The 22948-nt window shown below is 52.2% G+C and overlaps 1 long non-coding RNA gene across 1 annotated transcript; it reads left to right on the forward strand.

Annotated features, from left to right (window-relative positions):
* Positions 1-1101: 1101 nt before the first annotated feature.
* LOC120874184 lies at positions 1102-1670 on the forward strand. The gene is made up of 3 exons (XR_005723607.1): positions 1102-1281; positions 1435-1497; positions 1641-1670. It is a non-coding gene; the product is annotated as an uncharacterized LOC120874184 (long non-coding RNA).
* Positions 1671-22948: the final 21278 nt, after the last annotated feature.

Consider the following 22948-nt stretch of genomic DNA (forward strand, 5'->3'; position numbering starts at 1 on the left):
TAAGATGTTGGGGAGCTGGGGGCCAGATCAAAGGCTATTGCCTCAGTCAAGTCTTGGTTCAGAAGGAGCAGAGAGTGGAAGCAGGTCCCTACTGACTTTTGAAGGCAAGGTCAGTAGGCTGTCCTGGTGGGTTGGACATGGGGTGAGGGAAAAGAGAGAAGGGCCTAAGACCGCTGTTGTTGAGTTGCTCAATCGGGTCCGACTCTGCGACCCCTCGGACTGTAGCCCACGAGGGTCCCCTGTCCATGGGGTTTCCCAGGCAAGAATACTGGAGTGGGGTGCCATTTCCTTCTCCAGGGGATCTTCCCCACCCAGGGATGGAACCTGTGTGTCCTGCATTGCAAGCAGATTCTTTACTTCTGAGCTGCCCAGGAGCTCAAAGGATATTCATCTGATCTGTTGAGAGAACGGAGGTGCCGTTTGCACATGAGGAAGGAGGCCATAGAAGGGACAGGTTTGCGAGGAAAAGACCCTCGCTCACCTTGTCCACCCACCAATGCACGCACTCGTGTTTCCACCCTTTCAACTCTTCACCCGTCCCTTTTCTCTCTACAAATTCATATATTCATCTTCCTTCCTTCCAGAATTTCTCTTCCACGCTGCACACCATCCCTAGATTCACTCATCCACTTACTTATTAAATTCATGTTCCTTCTGTCTTTTCTTTCTTCCTTTCCTCCCGCTGTTTATCCACCAGCCTCATCCATCACTCTGTTACTCTATCCATCCACCCAGCTTGCCATCTAATCTTTTTTCTTCCCTGGATTCATCTGTTTCCCCCCTTACTCATTAATAGCAATAATAGTAGTAACAAAAAGCCAGCAAATACCAGTAACCACCAAGCAGCCCCAGTTATTTATTGAACTTAGATATTCTAGGCACCGTTCTAAGCATGTCTCATTATTTAATTAAATGTAATATTTTATTTAAAGGTAGCAAAACCCTATCGGAGAAGGCAATGGCAACCGACTCCAGTACTCTTGCCTGGAAAATCCCATGGACGGAGGAGCCTGGTAGGCTGCAGTCCATGGGGTCGCTAAGAGTCAGACACGACTGAGCGACTTCATTTTCACTTTTCACTTTCATGCACTGGAGAAGAAAATGGCAACCCACTCCAGTGTTCTTGCCTGGAGAATCCCAGACGGGGCAGCCTCGTGGGCTGTGCACAGAATCTATGCACAGAGTCGGACATGACTGAAGCAACTTAGCAGCAGCAGCAAAACCCTATGAGACTGGTGCAGCTAACTGCAGATGAGGAAACGGGGGGCACAGAGGCGCCAGGTAAATTCCTTGAGGTCACCATCAAGTTCCTTTCTTGGACCCTTTGACTGGTAACAGTCTTCTTTCTATAGTCCTCACCCTTTTTTAAAAATTAATTTATTTTTAATTGAAGGGTAATTGATTTACAGACTTCAAATGGTAATTGATTTACAGACTTCAAATGGCAAGAGACCTCCAGTGCTCTTGCCTGGAAAATCCCATGGACGGAGGAACGTGGTAAGCTACAGTCCATGGGGTCGCAAAGAGTCAGACGCGACTGAGCGACTTCACTTCACTTCACCATGAATCAGCCATAGGTATACACACATCCCCTCCCTTCTGAACCTCCCTCGCGTCTCCCTCCCATCCCACCCCTCTAGGTGGATACTGAGCCCCTGTTTGAGTTTCCTGAGCCAGACAGCAAATTCCCGTTGGCTACCTAGTTTACATACGGTAATGTAAGTTTCCGTGTTACTGTCTCCATACATCTCACCCTCTCCTCCCCTCTCCCCATGTCCATAAGCCTGTTCTCTCCGTCTGTCTCTCCACCGCTGCCCTGGCAATGAACTCTTCAGTACCGTTTTTCTAGATTCCGTACACATGCGTTAGAATATGGTTTTATTTCTTTCTCTTTCTGACTCACTTCACTCTGCATAATAGGCTCTAGGTTCGTCCACCTCATTGGGACTGACTCAGATGTGCTCCTTTTTATGGCTGAGTAATACTCCGTGGTGTATATGAACCGCAGCGTCTTTGTCCGTTCATCTGCCGACGGACATCTAGGTTGCTTCCGTGTTCTGGCTACCGTGAGTAGTGCTGCAGTGAACCGTGGGGTGCGTGTGTCTTTCCAGTTTTGATTTCCACAGGGTGTATGCCTAGGAGTGGGGTTACTGGGTCATATGGTGGTTTGATGCCTAGTTTTTTAAGGACTCTCCGTCCCGTCTCCCACAGTGGCTGCGTCGGTCTACACTCCCACCAGCAGTGTGAGAGTGCTCCCTTTTCCCCACACCCTCTCCAGCGTTTGTTGTTCGTAGACTTTTTGACGAGGGCCATTCTGACTGGTGTGAGGTGATATCGCATGGTGGTTTTGATTTGCGTTTCTCTAATAATGAGCGATGTTGAGCATCTTTTCGTGGGTTTGTTAGCCATCTGTATGCCTTCTTTGGAGAAATGTCTGTTTAGGTCTTTTTCCCACTTTTTGATGAGGTGGTTTGTTTTTCTGCCATTGAGTTGTATGAGCCGCTTGTATATTTTGGAAATTAACCCTTTGTCGGTTGTTTCGTTTGCTGTTATTTTCTCCCGTTCTGACGGCTGTCTTTTCACCTTGCTTTTGGTGTCCCTTCGCTGTGCAAAAAGCTTTTAAGTTTAATCAGGTCCCACTTGTTTGCTTTTGCTTTTCTTTTTTTAAAGCATGTTTTGGCCATGCTCTGTGGCGTGTGGGACCCTAGTTCCTGGACCAGGGATTGAACCTGAGCCGCTGCAGTGGCAGCACAGAGCCTAACCCACTGGACCAGGGCGGCCCCAGCTGGTCGTCACCTCCTGCCTGTTCATTCACTCACCGCTTCCGCTCTAGTTTACTGCACTCTCTATCCATCTCTCACTTTTCTCACTCACTCATCCAACTGTGCAGCCTTCTTTTCTGCTCTTCTCCACCCTTTCTCACTATCTAGCCGCCCCTTCTATCAATACAGCTGATCATTCATCCATCAAAACTTGGATTTGTCAGTCCTTCTTCTCTCTCGACTCTTTCCTCCTCGTGACCTTGCATCCACCCACGCACCACCCCGGCCAGTCGTCTGCCACCCATCAGTACGTTTCTGTCTCTCCCTTTCATTTATTCACGCTCCCTGATCAGTCACCTCTAAATTAAGTTGCTCATTCATCCATTTGTGTGTTTGCCTCCCCCGTCTTCCCTCTACTCCTTTCTCCCAATTGCTTACCGCGTTCATCCAGGCAGTCCGCTCTGGAGCGGGCGTCAGTCCATCTGTGCACCCATCCACCCATCTTCCTGCCCTTCCCTTCACACACTGTCAGTCTATCACCCCAGTAATGTACACGCTCATCAAAGAGCTGCCCATCCAATATCTGCCTGCTCACCCTCCCATTTTCTCATTTCCTTGCTTTAGTTGACTTACCCAATTACCCACTCATCAGTCTGTTCACTCGCCAAAGGGCCTTCCTGCTCTTTCCCTTATCCAGCCAACATCACCCAGCGACCTCTCTGCCCCCATGCCACGCATCCGTTTATCCATCCCGTTCCTCCGTGTTGATCCCGCCTCCACCCAGCCCATCTCACCCACCGCCATCCTTCCCTTCTCCCTGCCTTTCTTCTGCCCTGTTTCTTTTGGGGGGGGGGTGCTACTCTGGGTCTTCATCGCAGCCACGAGCTCCTCTAGCTGCAGCATAGGCTTAGTTGCCCCTCGGCACGTGGGATCTCAGTTCCCCAGCCAGGGATCGAACCCGTGTTCCCTGCGTTGGAAGGCAGATTCTTAACCACTGGGCCGCCAGGGGAAGTCCTGTTCCTTCTGCTTTCCTTGCCTGCTCGTCTCAGCCTCCCATCCTCACTGCCTCTTGCTTCCCGGATCTCCCAACGGGGTGCTCCCAGGCGTGGTCCTCGGTCCTCCTCGTCCCGTCGTTGGCGTTCAGTCCCTTGGTGCTCCCGTCCAGTCTCGGAGCTTTAAGTAGCATCTTTATGTTGATGCCCCTCCAATTTGTATCTCTGCCCTAGTCCTCACCTCTGAACTAGGCTCTACAAAACCTACCTGCTCAAAATATCTGGCTCTATGTCTAGAAGACATTTATAGCTTCACGTGAAAAATCAAACTACTGAATCACTCACAAACGTCCTCCTCCCGGAGTGTCCTACAACCTCCTTATTTCAGTAGACCAAAAAGCCTTGCAATCATCTCAAATTCCTTTCTGTTTTTATCACACTGCACATCTGATCCCAGTAAATACTGTCAGCTGTGTCTTCAAAATAGATCCAGAAAAAGGTCAGTTCCTACCACCTTCATGTCTATTGACCTGACACGACCCACCCTGACCACTCACCTGGGCTGTTAAGGGAGCCTCTTTGCTGCTTTTCTCCAGCCTCTGCCCCTGCAGTCTGTTCTCCACACAGCATCCAGGATTATCAGAGTGAAAACGCCAGAGCCTGCCATTTTTCTGCTAAAAAGTGCCTGTGAAGCCCCACACGGATTGCTCCTTGACAGTCTCCTCTCTGATTTTAAGCACCTCCCTCCTGTGGGTTCTGCCCTCCCCACACTGGCCTCTTTTTATCCCTCTGACCTCAGCACATCTACACCTGAGAGCTTTGTCTTTAGACACCTGTTTTTCCTGCAGGTGAGCATATGACCATGTCTCCACACTCTCCTGGGCTTTACCCAGACATCCCTGCTCCGTGGGTTCTTTCCTGAGTGTCCACAGGAAGTCCATCCACCCCTCACACAGGAAGTCCATCCACCCCTCCACACTCCCACCTTCCTGCTCATCTGTGTCTCCCTGTGTTAGCTTGCCCACCTTCCTCCACCCTCCAGGCAGCCAGACACCAGTGCCACCTATCTGCCTAGCCCAGGCCCTGCCTTTTGGCCATATACCCACCCATCCATCCATCCACCCACCCATCCATCCATCCACCCACCCATCCATCCACCCACCCATCCATCCATCCACCCATCCATCCACCCACCCATCTGTCCATCTATCCACCCATCCATCCATCCACCATCCATCCGTCTATCCACCCATCCATCCATCCACCCATCCATCCAACCATCCAACCATCCACCCATCCATCCATCCATCCATCCATCCATCCATCCATCCACCCACCCATCTGCTGATGCAAAGACTTTCTCTTCCTGCCTCTCCTGTCTCTCTCTGTGCTCCCTTTCTTCCTCCTCCCAGCCTCTGCTTTCAGTATGCTCAGACCTGCCCCTCTCTGGGCTCTGTGCAAGGAGAAGGTGGGAGGAAAGGGGACCCCTAAGACCCGGCCTGGATGAGGCCAGAGGCGCCTCCCCAGGGATGCTTCTTCCTAGCCAGAGGGTCTTGGAAGCAGGCCCATCGCTGCCCACTGTCTCCCCAAGGCTTACTGGACCCCAGGCCACCCCTCTCACTTGGGCGTGTGTGTGGCTGTGCTGGGTCTTTGCTGCATCACGCGGGCTGCTTTCTAGCTCCAGCGCGGGGCCTTCTCTTGTTGCGGTGCATGGGCTGAGTTGCCCCAGGGCATGTGGTCTTAGTTTCGGGACCAGAGATCGAACCCACGTCCCCTGTGTTGGAAGGCAGATTCTCTGGCCCACCAGGGAGCCCCCCCGCCGTTCACTTTAATATCCCGTCTCGGAGACCAGGGGCTGCCCCTTGCCACAGTGTGTGTGCTCAGGGACTCCCAGTTCGCTTTGAATGAGGTGGAGCCGGTCAGGTTAGCAGACACTTGTGCTGCCCCATCGCCCAGTCACAGAACTTCCTCTGAGGCCGGCTTCCTCTTTCATTTATTTTCCCAGGGCTGTTGGCATATAGCCGACCTGCGACAGCGAATACACTTAAGGGTGCTTGATGATCGGACACGTGTGTAGCGTGAAGTGATTTCTACAGCAGGGTTAGCACTCCATCACCTCTCATAATTACCTTTTTTTTTTTTTTGGTAGTAAGAACACTGAATTTTTACCCTCTTAGCAACTTTCAGGTACATAAAACAGCATTAACAATCCGTGTTATTTTAAATAGTTCTATGTCTTTAATATTTATTTTATTTACATGTTTATTTGGCTGTGCTGGGTCTTCGTTGCGGCGTGTGAACTCTTGGTTGTGGGATCTCGCTCCCTGACCAGGGATCCAGCCTGGGCCTCTGCATTGGGAGTGTAGAGTCCTAGCTGCTGGGCCACCAGGGAAGTCCCCTAAATAGTTTTAGATTTACAGAAAAGTTGCCAGAAAGGAGATACAAAAACCCCTGCACGCCCTTCCCTGAGACCCCCAGCGGTCACCGCTCACCACACTGAGCATCCGTTCCGCGTGTGCTCACTCACCCAGTCATGTCCGACTCTTTGTGACCCCGTGGACCGTAGCCCTCCAGGGGTTCAGTCCTCCTCTGTTCATGGGGTTCTCCAGGCAAGGATCCTAGAGCGGATGCCACGCCCTCCTCCAGGGGGTCTTTCCGACCCAGGGATTAAGCCACGTCTCATGATGTCTCCTGCACTGGCAGGCAGACTCTTTACCACTGGTGCCACCTGTTAAATACAGGTTATTTGTCTCGCAAACTGAGAGTAAGTTTCAGATCTGATGCCCCTAAGCCTCCCCCGCCCCGCCCCCAAAGTCCAGCGCAGGTTTCCGCCCAGAAAGGACACCCTCGGGCAGTAGTCCCCCGCGGTGGTCAGGAATCGGGAACTGACCCGGGCTCAGGGCTACCCTCTCCTGGGCCTTCTGCCCTCAGGCCCTCCCGCCTGGCCCGTGTGTGCACTCTCAGCCCTGACTGCTGGTCTCACTGCTCCTTCTGGCTTCAGGTCCGGGACAAGAAGCTCCTCAACGACCTGAACGGGGCGGTGGAGGACGCCAAGACGGCACGGCTGTTCAACATCACAAGCTCCGCGCTGGCCGCCTCCTGCCTCATCCTGGTCTTCATCTTCCTGCGGTACCCGCTCACCGACTACTGAGGCCCCAGTGGGCACGCCGGCGGGGCACGCAGCCCTGAGACGTGGCCAGGGCAGAGCCGGGCGTCCGCCCTGGGCGCCTCCCCACCCTGAAGCTGTGAGCCAGGCAGTGGGGCCATCGGAAGCTTCGTCTGTCAAGGGGGCAGCGAGCTTCATGCTGGCCTGGCCTCTCTGCCTCTTGGCCCCCCGCCCATTTCTGGGGGCCCTGGGTTTCCTCCTGTGCTGCTGTACCCCGGCTTTGAGTGGCTGCCCCCCCCTCCCTGCCTGTGACCCCACCCGGGCTCCCGGGGCCCCTCAGACCTGACACCCTGCAAGAAGGGCTCGTATGGGGGCTTCCCAGGGTGGGGCGGGGGCCTGCCAGCATCTGGGGACTCACTCCCCGCACGACCCCGCCTCCTCCAAGCTGTGACCCTGCTCGGAGCTCCTGTATCTGTGAACCTCCAATAAAATACTCGCCCAGCTGTGCCCCTGTCTCCTGGCCTCCCCCCGCCCCCGCCCCCAGGCGGGTGGGATTCAGAGGCTTTGGGAACCCCATTCAGGCACTGCCTGGGGGTCCTGAGTGCTGCACCCAGCTGACTTTTCCAGGGAGCGTCCGCCCCGTAACCTCGGGGGTCTTCTGCCTGCTCTGCAGGATGGGACTGAGGGGACTTTTGGTGGCTGCCTCCTTGGAGAGGAGGGAAGGGGGTGGGCATGGCTGCCCGCCTGGCGGAGAATGAGATCTGGCGAAGCCCACCAGCAGGAGGGAGCACGGGACAGTGACTGCCGCGCCCAGTCCCTCTCGGGCACCGGAAGCCGCACACGAGGCCTCTAGGCGGGCGCACGCAGGGCTCGGAGGTGGCGCTGAGGGTCAAGGCTGACTTGGCTGGACGTAGGCTGTGGCAGGAAGTGGGCACTTGGGAGTGTGGGCAGTGGGCTGAGGGGGGGCACTGGGAGGGTCTCGGGGGGGCGCGTGGGGGAGAGTTTGGGGACAGGCTGGAGGCGGGCCAGGGGGAGCCAGGAAGGGCATCCGCGTCTCCTGCACGGATGGTGGGGCGGGCGGGGTGGCTGAGTGTTGAGACTGGGAGAGTGAGGATGGGGACAGTTTGAGATGAGCCCCCCCCGGGGGGCGGGGAGGACAGCGCCTGATGGGGCCTGAAGCCTCCCGGGACTTCAGGGAGGAAGGGGCCAGGAAGGGGTGGGGTGCTGGGAGGGGCGCTGTGGAGGAGGGGGGTGGCCACCCCTCCCAGAAGCGGGCATGGACAGAGGGGAGACAGCTGAGGAGGGGGTGCGCAGAGGGCCAGGTCCGGCGCCTGGGGGGCGGGAGGGGGACAGATAGAGGGGGCGGGGCCGGCAGCGAGGGCCACATCCAGACAGACAGACCGTGTCCCTCACCAGGGCGATGCTGGGAGGCGTGTGGGTGCGGGCCTGGGAGCAGGGGCTTCCCTTCAGGCCTTGCTCAGAGAAGGGACCCCCCTCGTGGTGTCTGCTGGGGAATCGGGTCATCGGGACAGCTGCTGGTCTCCAGGGAGGTGTGTGCCTGGCCAGCTTTGGTGGTTGACGGTCCAAGGATATCAGCCGTGGCTCAGCTGTGCCCCGCTGCCCAGGGGTGGGAGGGGAAGACCAGGCGGCGGGCCAGGAGGGGCATCCATGCAGTGGGCTTTGTGTTCGGTTGGGAGGAGGCAGCGGGCTGGAGGCTAGAATCCCACGGGTCCTCGTTCAGGGGAGACAGCAGTCAAGGTGGGGCTCACGGGAGTAGCGGCTCGGAGTGCTATGACCCCTCGGCCTGGAGAAGCGCTTCCCAGGTGGGAGTATAAAGGACCTGGGCATTGGCCGCACCCCCAGGACATGGCCCAGGACTTGGAGTGGAGACCAGGCCTGGGTCTGGAAGCTTCAGGCCAAGGGGGTGAGGCCTGGGTGGATGGAGGCAGAGCTGGGTGAGTGAGCTGGACTCTAGCCGTGAAGGAGAACAGGAGTGCTGGGGGGCAGGGAAGGGGAGGGAATGCAGGGACATGGAGGTGCTGACCCCTGACCCCAAGGTGGGGGGCAGAGGGGGAGGGCTGGAAGGGAGCGGCCAGCCTTCAGGTCTCCACGGAGGGCTGGAGCCAGGGGTGCCATTGGCGGTGGGGCTGGGGGACACAGCACCTGGATGCCTGGCCGGCCCTGCAGGTCAGTTACAGGCGCTCCCAACACTTCCAGGGTCAGGCCCAGGAGGGCGCCCCCCGCAGCCCAGGGGTCCTGGGAGGAGTTAGGACGGGGGCGCTGCGGCCGTGTGCGCCATGGGTCACAGGTCAGCCTGGACTCGCTCCGGTGCGCCAGGGCGATGTCCTGCTGGGTAGGGGTGGGGAAAGCTCAGGGGAAACGCTTCCTTGGCTCACTGTCCTCATGCCTTGGGTGCCAGTGGCTGACTGCCCACCGGGGACAGGTCCCAGGAGGAGGGCATCGCATTCAGGCCGCCGCGGCCAGCTTCTCCCTGGGCTGTGCCCGCCCAGGGCAGGCCTCGGGCTCCTGTCACCCCACAGCCAGCGGAGGCGCCCTCGGCTCCCGGGAGCTCGTGTCCAGTCCTGGGCAGTGGGGAGCAGGCAGGCAGCCCAGAGGTGCCAGCCTTGCCCCTCGGGCTTGGGGAGGGCGGAGCCCACGCAGGGACCACGCGGGTCAGGCAGACCCCCACAGGTGCAGGCAGCGGGCGGCACAGGCTCCGCCTCGGTCTGTGGCTTCCAGCTCTTCCTCGAGGGCTGGGTTCTTCCTCGACCTTCCGGCCCACCGCCCTCCCCGCTGCACTACCCCTTCCCCGCCTTCGATTTCCGCAGTGCCTGGCACACGTGAGCCATTTGCAGTGAGCGCTCAGAGATCACATATGAACGATTGGCCCTGGCTCTCTCTCTTCCTGTCCCTCCTGGACGCGGCGCCCAGACTCCTGCAGCTTTGGGGGCAGCAGGTGACTTTCCTCCCCGTGCCCTCTTCCCTGTACTGCCCTGGGCGGCCTGGCCGCTGCTCTCACGACCCCCCAGCCTGTAGTCTCCCATTTGAAAGGATCAGGACCAAGTAGCCGAATGAGGGGCGGGCCTAAAGGGCGAGTCCGGCTGCACGCGTGCATTTGAGTGTGTGTGCACTCTGCATGCGTGTGCACACCTGCCTGCAGGCGTGTGTGTGTTGGGGTGGAGGTGCCGCAAGGCCAGGCTTGGCCTCTCTTGCCGTGACCACAGCCCCTCAGAGTCCTGCAGGGCCCCCATCCACTTCCAAACCCACAGTCCACTCCAGCTTGACTCTGCAGACATTGGAAACCTGCAGAATGTTCTTCCTGACTCATTTGCCCTGAGCTCCTCACAAGGGTGCAGAGCTCCTGTTGTCGCCCAAGGACTCCCCCTCCTACAAAATAGCGAAGACCAGTTCAGACAGGGTGACCGGGCTCGGGGGGCGGGGCAAGTCCCAGACCACTGCAAACCCCAGGCTCACGAGACTCGCTCCTCTGCGCCTGACTTGAGGACCGGAAGGCAGAGGGGTCAGGTATGGGGGGCTCTTCTGAGCCACACACCCCCTCTCAATGGGGCTGGGACCCCAAAGGGGAGTCTCGGGACTGGTTTCCAGGACAGAAAGACGTCACCTGGGAGGACAGACAGAGGGGCTAGGGGAAGGGAGACGGAATCAATTAGGCCACAAATTCAAGACCATCAAAGCGCACACACTGGTAGATCTCACACATCACAGGAGGGGTGGCAAGTCAATAAAACAGGAAGTGAAAAGGAAAAGTTATAACCGACACCACAGAAATACGAAACAGCACGAGACCACTATGAGGAACTCTGTTCCGATAAGCTTAGAGGAAATGGACTAATTCTTAGAAAGGTATAATATCTCAGGACTGAACCAGGAAGAGAGAGAATATATGAACAGCCAGTTACAAGGGCCGAATGGAACCCGTGATTTCAAACCTGCCAACAGCGCTGGCGGTGCGGCCACTAGGACTCTGCTCCCAACGCAGGTTCGACCCCTGGTCGGGGAGCTAGACCCCCCCCCGCCACAGTGAAGGTGGAGGGTCTCTCACGCCGCAGAAAGACCCAGCACAGCCAAATTATACATATCACTTCAGTTCAGGCGCTCAGTCGTGTCCGACTCTTTGCGACCCCATGAATCGCAGCACGCCAGGCCTCCCTGTCCATCACCATCTCCCGGAGTTCACTCAGACTCACATCCATCGAGTCCATGATGCCATCCAGCCATCTCATCCTCTGTCGTCCCCTTCTCCTCCTGCCCCCAATCCCTCCCAGCCTCAGAGTCTTTTCCAATGAGTCAACTCTTCTCATGAGGTGGCCAAAGTACTGGAGTTTCAGCTTTAGCATCATTCCTTCCAAAGAACACCCAGGGCTGATCTCCTTTAGGATGGACTGGTTGGATCTCCTTGCACTCCAAGGGACTCTCAAGAGTCTTCTCGAGCACCACAGTTCAAAAGCATAAATTCTTCGGCACTCAGCTTTCTTCACAGTCCAACTCTCACATCCATACATGACCAATGGAAAACCCATAGCCTTGACTAGATGGACCTTTGTTGGCAAAGTAATGTCTCTGCTTTTCAGTATGATATCTAGGTTGGTCATAACTTTTCTTCCAAGGAGTAAGTGTCTTTTAATATCATGGATGCAATCACCATCTCCAGTGATTTTGGAGCTCCAAAAAATAAAGTCTGACACTGTTTCCACTGTTTCCCCATCTATTTCCCATGAAGTGATGGGACCAGATGCCATGATCTTCGTTTTCTGAATGTTGAGCTTTAAGCCAACTTTTTCACTCTCCTCTTTCACTTCCATCAAGAGGCTTTTGAGTTCCTCTTCATTTTCTGCCATAAGGGTGGTGTCATCTGCATATCTGAGGTTACTGATATCTCTCCCAGCAATCCTGATTCCAGCTTGTGCTTCTTCCAGCCCAGTGTTTCTCATGATGTACTCTGCATAGAAGTTAAATAAGCAGGGTGACAATATACAGCCTTGACATCCTCCTTTTCCTATTTGGAACCAGTCTGTTGTTCCATGTCCAGTTCTAACTGCTCAAACTACCACACAATTGAATGCTCAAACTACCGCACAATTGCACTCACACGCTAGTAAAGTAATGCTCAAAATTCTCCAAGCCAGCCTTCAGCAATACGTGAACCGTGAACTTCCAGATGTTCAAGCTGGTTTTAGAAAAGGCAGAGGAACCAGAGATCAAATTGTCAACATCCGCTGGATCATTGGAAAAGCAAGAGAGTTCCAGAAAAACATCTATTTCTGCTTTATTGACTATGTCAAAGCCTTTGACTGTGTGGATCACAATAAACTGTGGAAAATTCTGAAAGAGATGGGAATAGCAGACCACCTGACCTGCCTCTTGAGAAACATATATGCAGGTCAGGAAGCAATTATACATATATATGTGCCCCAAAAACAGAAAGTCCAGGACCAGAAGTAAATGGCCACCCACTCCAGCATTCTTGTCTGTAAATCCCATGGACAGAGGAGCCTGGTGGGCTGCAGTCCATGGGGTCGCAAAGAGTCAGACACGACTGAGCGACTGAGCACACAGATGGCTTCACAGTCAAATTCTTTCAACTGTTTAGAGATGAGATAACACTCATCCTTCTGAAACCACTCCAAAAAATTGCAAAGGAACTAACACTCCCAAACCTATTCTATGAGGTCACTATCACCCTGATACCAAAAATCAGACAAAGAGATCACACACAAAAAAGAGAAAATTACAGGCCAGTATCACTCACGAACATATATACAAAAAAAAAAAAAAACTCAACAAAATACAAGCAAAAAATCCTCAACAAAAATATAAGCAGACAGAAGTCGACAATACGTGAAAAGGATGGCACACCAGGATTAAGTAGGATTTGCCCCGAGGATGCCAGGGGCTTTCAGCATCTCCAAAGCAGTCTACGTGCGGTGCCACACTGGGTCTCCCTGGTAGGCCAGCTGGTAAAGACTCCATCTGCAATGCGGGAGATCCTGATTCGATTTCTGGGTCAGAATTATCCACTGGAGAAGGGATAGACTACCCACTCCAGTATTCTTGCCTGGAGAATTCCCATGGATCCTCAAATCAATCAATGTGATATTCCACATTAACAAAATGAAGGATAAAAATCGTATGATCACCTCAGCAGATGCAGGAAAGTCTTTTAACAAAGTTCAATATCTATTTATGATATATATATTAAAAAAATCCTCTCCGTAGAGTGAATATAGAGGGACCATAGCTCAACATAATAAAGGTCGTATATGACAAGACCACAGCTGTCATATCTGTGGTGAAAAGCTGAAAGCTTTCCCTTAAGATCAGGAACAAGACCAGTATGCCTATTCTTACCACTTTTACTCAACATGGCATTGAAAGTATTAGACACACACAGCAATTAGACAAGGAAAAGAAAGAAAAAGAGCCCAGACTGGGAAGAAAGAGGTGAAACTGTGACTGTCTGCAGATGACATGATGTTATACACAGAAAATCCTAAGGAAGCGTCCAGAACACTGCTAGAGTTCATCAATGAATTCAGCACATTTGCAGGATTAAAAATTAAGACACAGAAATCTTCTGTTCTACACTAATAAAGAAAGATCCGGAAAAGAAATCAAGAAAATAATCCAATTTACTACAACATCCAAAAGAATAAAATGCCCAAGAATATACATGCCGAAGGAGGTGAAAGACTGGTCCTCAGAAACCTTTACGGCACTGACGACAGAAGTTCAGGCTGGCACGAATAGATGAAAAAATACACCACGTGCATGAATTGCACATTTTAATACTGTTACTATTACCATGCTACCAAAGGCAATCAATAGATACAGTGCAATTCCTAGCGAAATGTTAATGGAATTTTCCCACAGAGCTAGGGCAAATAATTTTAAAATTTGAAACACAAAGGATGCTGAATAACCAAAACAATCTTGAGACAGAGGAACAGAGCTGGAGGAATCATGGTCACTAACTTCAAACTAAACTACAAATCTACAGTCAGCAAGAGAGTGTGGTCCTGGCACAAAACCAGAAACATAGGCCAGTGGAGCAGAACATAGAGCCCTGAAATGAACCTACACTTCCGTGCTCAGTGAGCACGACAAAGAGGCGAGGACACGCAACGGAGAGGAGACAAGCCTCTTCCGCAAGCGGTGCTGGGAAACCCGGACAGCTACGCGTGAAAGAATCAGATTAGAACATTTTTTCACACCATACACGAAAATTAATTCAAACAGGACTAAAGACCTAAATGGAAGGCCAGAACTGGTAAAACGTCTACAAGAAAACATAAGCAGAACCGGTTCGACCCAGGGATCGAACCCAGGTCTCCTGCATTGTAGGCAGACGCTTTACCGTCTGAGCCGCCAGGGAAGTCGTAAGCAGAACACTCGGACATAAATTGCAGCAATATTTTTGGGGTGCTGTCTTCTCAGGCAAGAGCATCAAAAGCAAAAATAAACAGATGGGACCTAATTAACCTTAAAGGCTTTTGCACAAGAGAGGAAACCATTGACAAAACAAAAAAAATGACCCTACACACTGGGAAGAAAATGTTTACACATGATGTGATTGAGAAGGAATTAATATCCAAAATATACAAACAACCAATACAGTTCAATATTAAAAAAACCCAAATAATCCAATCAAAAGATGGGCAGAAGACCTGAACAGAAATCTCTGTCCCGAAGAAGACATACAGGTGGCCAGCAGGCACGATATGGTACCCAGCACTGTTAATTATTAAAGAGAAAGGCAAATTGAAACCTCAGTGAGACATCACTTCACACCTGTCACAATGGCCAATGTCAAAAGTCTACAAGTAACAAGTGTTGGTGAGGACGTGGAGAAAAGGGAACACTGGTGCTCTGTTAGTGGGAATGTAAGTCGGTGCAGCCTCTGGAAAATGGCGTGGGGTTATGCATAATGGAAGTTTGCTCGGCCATAGTAGAGAATAAAATCGTGCCATCTGTGAGAGTACGGATGGACCTCGAGGGCGTCAGACAGAGAGAGACGGGTACTGTGTGACTTCACTTACATGTGAAATCTGAAACAAATGAGCAAGCATAACAAACAGAAAGAGCCACAGATGCAGAGAGCAAACACGTGGTTGCCAGGTGAGGGTGGGAAGGAAAGGGATCGGTGAAAGAGCTTGAGAGGCACAAGCTTCGAGCTACGGACTAAATGTCGTGGGGCTGAAGTGTACAGTGTGGGTAACATGGCCAACAATTATATAATAGCTTTGTAAGTATCTTTTCTTTTTTTTTTATTACAACATCATGGTTTATTAAAGCACAGCATTCTGTACAACAAAGGGCCTTAACAGTTGTCTATTCTTAGCCAAATTTCTCTGTAAGTTCGTTTCCCTTAGTAAAAAAATGTTATACTTTAAATTAGTAATTTAACTGATGAGGAAGTTACCATAATACCTATTTTAACATTGAACAAATCTAACCACCTATTGGACATTAATGTAAAATCCTGACATAGAATGTGATTTAAAACTTCTCAAAATAAATTCATTAAAGCAAGTTTCCTGTGAAAATATGTAAGAATGAAAGCTAGCATAATAGCAGGTACAGTCTTTACATTTTATTAACCATAAAAGATACTTTTCTAAAGAGTCTAATAGAGACATTAACTGTGCAAAAGCTGATGAGATTTACAGTCTTAAACACAAGCACCCACACAGAAAGGATATTGTGTCAGCTCAGTTCAGTTCAGTTCAGTCGCTCAGTCGTGTCCGACTCTTTGCGACCCCATGAATTTCAGCACGCCAGGCCTCCCTGTCCATCACCAACTCCCGGAGTTCACCCAAACTCACGTCCATCGAGTCAGTGATGCCATCCAGCCATCTCATCCTCTGTTGTCCCCTTCTCCTCCTGCCCCCAATCCCTCCCACCATCAGTCTTTTCCAATGAGTCAACTCTTCACTTGAGGTGGCCAAAGTACTGGAGTTTCAGCCTTAGTTAGCATCAGTCCTTCCAATGAACACCCAGGACTGATCTCCTTTAGAATGGACTGGTTGGATCTCCTTGCACTCCAAGGGACTCTCAAGAGTCTTCTCCAACACCACAGCTCAAAAGCATCAATTCTTCGGTGCTCAGCTTTCTTCACAGTCCAACTCTCACATCCATACATGACCACAGGAAAAACCATAGCCTTGACTAGATGGACCTTTGTTGGCAAAGTAATGTCTCTGCCTTTGAATATACTATCTAGGTTGGTCATAACTTTCCTTCCAAGGAGTAAGCGTCTTTTAATTTCATGGCTACAGTCACCATCTGCAGTGATCTAGGAGCCCCCCAAAAAATAAAGTCTGACACTGTTTCCACTGTTTCCCCATCTATTGCCCATGAAGTGATGGGACCAGATGCCATGATCTTCATTTTCGGAATGGTGAGCTTTAAGCCAACTTTTTCACTCTCCTCTTTCACTTTCATCAAGAGGCTCTTTAACTCCTCTTTGCTTTCTGCTGTTAAGGGTGGTGTCATCTGCGTATCTGAAAGTCTATTAATTCTACACTTAAGAGGATCATTTCTTTCTGTAAGCACAATCTCATTGATGAATTACACATGGTATGTAGTTTAGGATCCATCTACATTATGCTTGTAACGGCATGCCTCTGCTGCTAAGTCACTTCAGTCGTGCCCGACTCTGTGCGACCCCGTGGACTGCAGCCTACCAGGCTCCTCCGTCCATGGATTTTCCAGGCAAGAGTACTGGAGTGGGTTGTAAGTATCTTTTCATAAAGTGTATGGTAACGTCAAACCAGGAACTAGCATAGTGCTGTGAGTCAGTTACACTTTTTTTCAGTTGCCTTATTTACGTTTTTGGCCGTGCTGGACCTCCGCTGCTGCCCAGGCGTTTCTCTAGCTGCGACCAGCAGGGGCTACTCTCCAGCTGTGGTGGGCGGGCCTCCAGGCGAGGAGGCTTCTTCTGCTGCGGGTCATTCTAGCGCACATGGACTCAGTATCTGGGTGTGTGGGCATAGTTGCCCCATGGCGTGGGGCATATTCCCCGACCAGGGACTGAACCCGCCTCTCCGGCACTAGCAAGCATATTCTCTACCACTGAGCCACCAGGGAAGCGCTCGAACTATATTTTAAAAACAAACAAGGAAACTTATAGAAAAATGAGATCGGACATTGGCTCCTGGAAGGAGGGGAAGGGGGAGCTGGATGCAGGCAATCACAAGGTACACACTTCCAGTTATAAAAGAGCTAGGCCGTAGGGACACAAAGTACAGTGTTGTTTACTTCATATTCAAAAGTGGAGAAGTAAATGCTGAGTTCTCATCACAAGGGAAAATCTTTTCTATTTGTTCTATATCTATATGAGATGATAGATGCTGAGCAAACTTTTGTGGTCATCATTTCTTAATGTATGTAAGTGAAATCATTACATCGCACATCTTAAAACCATACAGTGCTATACAGCTCAGAAACACTGGGACACAAGAAAGGCATTGATACACTTGAGAAGTCAAGGCACGCGTGGGCGACACCCGGGTGCTGATAAGGTTCTATTTCTTGATGCTGCTGGTGGTTACATGAATATCTGGTTTATAAAAGCATTAAGTTGTACAACTGTGCCTTACGTAGTTTTATGCATGATGTATATTTCTTTATATACATAACATTCTTCTGTAGAAATGCACATTTATATATGTGTATACAAACGTATATTTATAGCAGTGTCATTCATACATGTCAATGGGAAATAAATATCTGCTACGTACATTGTCACGCACCTTTAAAAATAAAAAGGGTAAACGTGCACATCTTTGTTTAGACTCAAGTAATTCCCCTGGGGAGTTCACCCTTATGTTTATTCATAAATAACAACAGTGCAGAGAACAGAATGTCTCTGGAAGAAAAATGACTGTGGGAAGGGAAACAGGTGAGCAGGAAATGTTCATTTGTGTTGTGAACAGAGACACACAGAGAGGAGCGGGGGTGCCTGGAGGGGGTGTCCAGGGAAGGGGGGGCAGCCCGAGGCTGGAGAGGAAGCGACCACGTGGAGGGGGTGAGAAGGGCATCTTCATGGGGGGGCACCAGTAACGACAGGAGGTTGGTGATGGACCGTGCGAGTGGCCACATCAGCAAATGCATCACAGCTGACGGGAGTCAGGAGCTGGTGCAGCGGGTGGGAACTCGAAAAGGACAGAATGGGGGAGCACCGGGATGCCGGGCTGAGTTGCAGGAGGGTCCTCTGGCCCCTCCACTGAGAGGCTGTGCAGCCTGCCAACAGCAAAAGCCACCCAGCGCCCAGGGACCGTCCGCCAACTGCAGGACCCAGGCTCCCTGCAAAATGGCCAGCTCCAGGGAGCGTCCCGGGAGGACCTAGACTGTCCTACACCAGGGAAGCAAGAAGGGCAAAGGGATAGAGGAGGGTGTGTCCAAAATATGCGAGTCGCCGTTGTTCAGTCGCTAAGTCACGTTTCACTCCTTGCAAGCCCACGGGCTGCAGCACGCCAGGCCTCCCTGTCCTTCACCATCTCCCAGAGTTTGCTCAAATTCATGTACGTTGAGTCGGTGATGCCATCCAACCATCTCATCCTCTGTCGTCCCCTTTTCCTCCTGCCTTCAATCTTTCCCAGCGTCAGGGTCTTTTCCAATGAGTTGGTTCTTCACATCAGGTGACCAAAGTATTGGAGCTTCAACTTCAGCGTCAGTCCTTCCAATGAATATTCAGGACTGATTTCCTTTAGGATTGACTGGTTTGATCTCCTTGCAGTCCAAGGGGCTCTCAAGGGTCTTCAGCACCGCAATTCGAAAGCCTCGATTCTTCACTGCTCAGCTTTATTTTACGGTCCAACTCTCGCATCTGTACATGACTACGGGAAAAGCCATAGATTTGACTATATAGACCTTTGCTGGCAAAGTGATGTCTCTGCTTTCTAATACACTCTCTAGATTTATCATAGCCCTCCTTCCAAAGAGCAAATGTCTTTTAATCTCATGGCTGCAGGACCCCTTCCCAAATCCAGAACCATCTGAGGATCACAGTAGACAATATTAGTAATTACAATCTTTTGAATAAAATAGGAAACAGGAGTCCATACTAAGATTAGCTAATAAATCAACTGGGAGTTTAATGGACACTGGGATCTTTGGTTTCAAAGAGGCATCTCAGAGAATAATTATAATTATAGAGGGAAACCTGAGTACCTCACAGCTGGAGAACCCAGCAGGCCCAGAGGGCCTAGTGATCTGGTGAGCATCGTCGGGGCGGGGATGCACGTGGGAATCATCAGCCGCCCCAGAAGATGCGCTGAGAACAGCCCTCCCCGCGGGTGCCCTCCTGCTGCGGGCTCAGTGTCTGTGCCCCAGATTCAAATGCCCCAATGTAACAGCATCTGGAGGTGGGGCTGTCGGGGGGTGATGAGGGTTAGCTGAGGTCCTGAGGTGGGCTCCCTCATGAGGAGAAGCAGAGAGCAGGGACCCCCTCCTCCTCGAGCAGACACGCCGGGACGGCAGGCAGCACCTGAGCCCAGACCTCCAGCCTCCAGACCCTGGAGACTCATTGTCTGCTGTTGAAGCCGCCGGGCCAGCAGCATTCTATTCCAGTAACCTGGAGAGGGAACCTACACCCGCCCCCTGAGTCCCCTCGGCTTTCACGGGGTCTCAGCACTCACGGCACCCCTGGTGCGGGATGCGTGGCTGGTCTTCCACAGGACGTGATTGTCTGGCACCGGCTGCGGGGCCCTACCCTTGACCTCACCTCTGACACTGTCCGCCCAGAAACAGTGCCGACCCCACGGGGGAGGGCTCGTTCCCACAAGCCTGCCCACTTCAGATGCCCACGGCAAACCCCAGCGGTCAGCTCTGTTTCTGACTGGCCACAGATCAGAGGTTTCCACAACCCTCTCCTTGGGTTCGGTTAATTTGCTAGAGTAGCTCACAGAACTCGAAACTCATTTTCTGCTTACCGGTGCACGATGAAAGGATGGGCTAGGGCGACGTCCCTGGTGGTCCGGCTAGGCTAGGACTTGAGCTTCCAGTGCAACGGAATCTGATTTGACCCCTGGTCAGGGAGCTAAGCTCCCACGTGCCACATGGCCAGAAAAAAACAGGATGTAATAAAGGGAACAGGCTACAGGTGACCCTCCTGACGGAGGGCTGCACGGGGTGGGGCGGGAGAAGAGCAGTGGAGCCCCACACCCGCTCTGGATGCTCCAGCCTCCCCGCATCTCCACGCAGCGTCTCTCCAAACCTCGTGCCCTGGGGATCGCAGCTCAGCTTTCCCACGTGGCATGGCCAGTCATGAGCTCCGCCTCCCGGAGGGTGGAGGGCGCGGCCGAACCCCACGCTTCTGGTTACAGCTTGGTCTTCAGTGACCAGCCTCCACCCAGGAGCCCACCCAGGGTCACCCGTGACAACAAAGGGCACTCCCACTGCCCTGGAAATCCCCAAGGAGTTTAGGAGCTGGGTGACAGGGTCAAACAAGCGTTAGAACCTAAGCTCTCCTGGGCTTGCACCCCGAGGAACTCATGAGGGTTTCAGAAGCCCTGCGTCAGCGAGAGGAGACGAAGGCACCCCCAGAAACACAGCCCAGCATCAGGGAGACCCAGTCCGGGGTCCTCAGCAGTCCTGTGACCTCCTGAAGTGCCGGGGTCGTGGGGGTCACGGAAGACCGAGGCCTGTTCCAGACTCAGGAGCCACAGAACTGAGGAGCAGCTATGAGCGCTCCCATGATGTCGCCCGCCTGGCCCACACCTGAACACTGCCCTCTGATAAACCCAAGTTATTATTTTTCAAGCCCCATTTTTCATTTTTCCTGTAGGATCAATGTTTCTGTCACTGTGATGAACGTCCTGCTGGTTTTTAATGCTTCTCTCACCCCGAGGTCCTGAAGTTTTTCTCCTCATTTGGCTGCAATAGCTTCTTTCTTCTTTCCTCCTTTGCTTTGGGGCCTCTGGCCTACCTTCAGTTAACCTCTGCGTGCTGTGAGGCTGGGGTCGTGCGGGTCCTCCCTCTCTGACCCCCTTACTCCGCCCCCACCCCTCCTCCATGCTCCTTCCTGAGCCCCAGAGTAGCCCGCAGTTCTGGGGTGCCCGGGGACCCCCAGCCGCTGTGCACACGCAGAGCCTGACACGCCTGGGGCTGAGCCAGCCCGCGGCCCTGAGCCCGCGGCAGCGCCCAGCGCCACGCTCCGAGTGTGTCTGAGCGTCATCAGGGACGGGAGCCCCCCACCCTCCCACCGACTTCTGTCCTCCCCCATGCTGCTTCCCACCGGAACAAGAGCCCCTCCACCCCCGCCCCCTGCCGAGCACCTGTGTCTCCCACCTCGGGGTCTGCGTGTGCTGAGCCAACAGCAGGGCAAAGGGAGAGCTTCTTCCCACGCAGAGAGACTGTCCTTCCGGCTGCTTTCAAGACTCCGCATCTCCGGTCCTCAGCAGTTGGCCCTGAGGCTCTGGCTGTCGATGGTGGTGCCTCCTCAGCCGGCCCAGGACGCAGGCTCTGAACTCACGTTCCGGTTCCCCGGCCAGGGTCCCAGCACTGGGCTCTGTTTCCGAAAAGACTCCTCCCTCCCCTCAGCCTCACCTCGGCCCCAGTGTCGCGGCCATCTGTGCCGGGGCTTCCTGGCACGGTGAGCGTCCGATTTCTCCCCACTTCTGTGCTCTGTCTGCTCGTCTCCAGCTTCTGCATTTTTCTCTTGGTGCCTCATTCTGACATTTTCTCTTCGCTTTGTTGGGGTTCACGAGTTCTGTCTTCTGTCGTGCCCGGGGTGCTATTCAGCACACGCCTTTTTCATCGGTGCCTTTTCCTTAATGAACCATCGTTAATTTACAACTTGCATAATATATCATATTTTATTACCATCTACCACCTTTATCACTTTGCCTCTAATATTCAAAGTAATATGTGTATATGTATCCCTGAATCACTGTGCTGTGTACCTGAGGCATTTAAGTCATCTACGCTTCAATAAAATATGTTATTAAGAAAAACACACAAGGAAGTGTTTAGAGACAAAAGGACCTATGTCTGCAGTGTGTTCCCAAGTGTTCAGAAAAAAGTATCTCTCAATCATCATTTACCTCTAGCCATCACCTGTCATCTCTGTTATCTATTTACCTAATTGTCTGCCTAGCGTCCATCTGTATCTATCTCTAGAGAAAGATAGAGCCAATTAATACAAGATTTGAGGGAAACTATGAGTGAAAGGCACAGGGGAATTATTTGCACTATTTTTACAACTTTGAGATCATTTCCCATAAAATTCTTAAGACTTTGGAAAACTAGAAGAGAAAATAAAAATATCAGCACATGAAAGATAATTCAGGTGTGTGATCCACCTGTGGATGTAGGAAGATGGAGGTGAGTTTCCTCTCTTCTCTAATTTTCGAGGAGCCGCCCTTTATTCTTTTCGTGCTGTCTCTGTCGTACACCGAGTGCCATTTATGGGCAGGCCTACTTGTAGGCCCTCGGTGTAGTCGCTGAGTCGTGTCCAACTCTTGTGTCCCCATGGATTGTAGCTCACAAGGCCCCTCCGTCCATGGGGTTCTCCAGGCAAGAATTCTGGAGTGGGCTGCCATTTCCTCCTCAGAGGGATCTTCCTGACCCAGGGATCCAACCCGAGTCTCCAGCTTGGCGGGCCGACTCTTCACCACTGCGCCGCCTGGGAAGCCCCCTCTAGGCTCTCTAACTGGTCTGATTTGTCTCTTCTTGAACCAATACAACACAGTCACTGTAGCTTTATGGTGGTGGCGGTATGGTTGCTAAGTCATGTCTGTATCTGTGACCCCATGGACTGTAGCCCGCCAGGTCCATGGGATTCTCCAGGCAAGAATTCTGGAGTGGGGTGCCATTTCCTCCTCCAGAAGATCTTCCTGACCCAGGGACTGAACCTGGGTCTCCTGCATTGCAGGCAAATCTTTACCAACCAAGCTACGAGGGAAGCCTGTATAGTTCTATGATGTCTAGTTTAATTATAGTTTTATAATAAGCCCCAATACCCACTGGTCCTCTCGTATCTTTCTTCTTCAAGGATTTCTTGACTATTCTGCTTTTTTTGGCTTGACTTGTGATTGTTTTTCCTCTGTTCTGACTATTCCACTTTC

Source organism: Oryx dammah, unplaced genomic scaffold (genome assembly GCF_014754425.2).
Source record: "Oryx dammah isolate SB20612 unplaced genomic scaffold, SCBI_Odam_1.1 HiC_scaffold_15, whole genome shotgun sequence".
Classification (NCBI taxonomy): Eukaryota; Metazoa; Chordata; class Mammalia; order Artiodactyla; family Bovidae; genus Oryx; species Oryx dammah.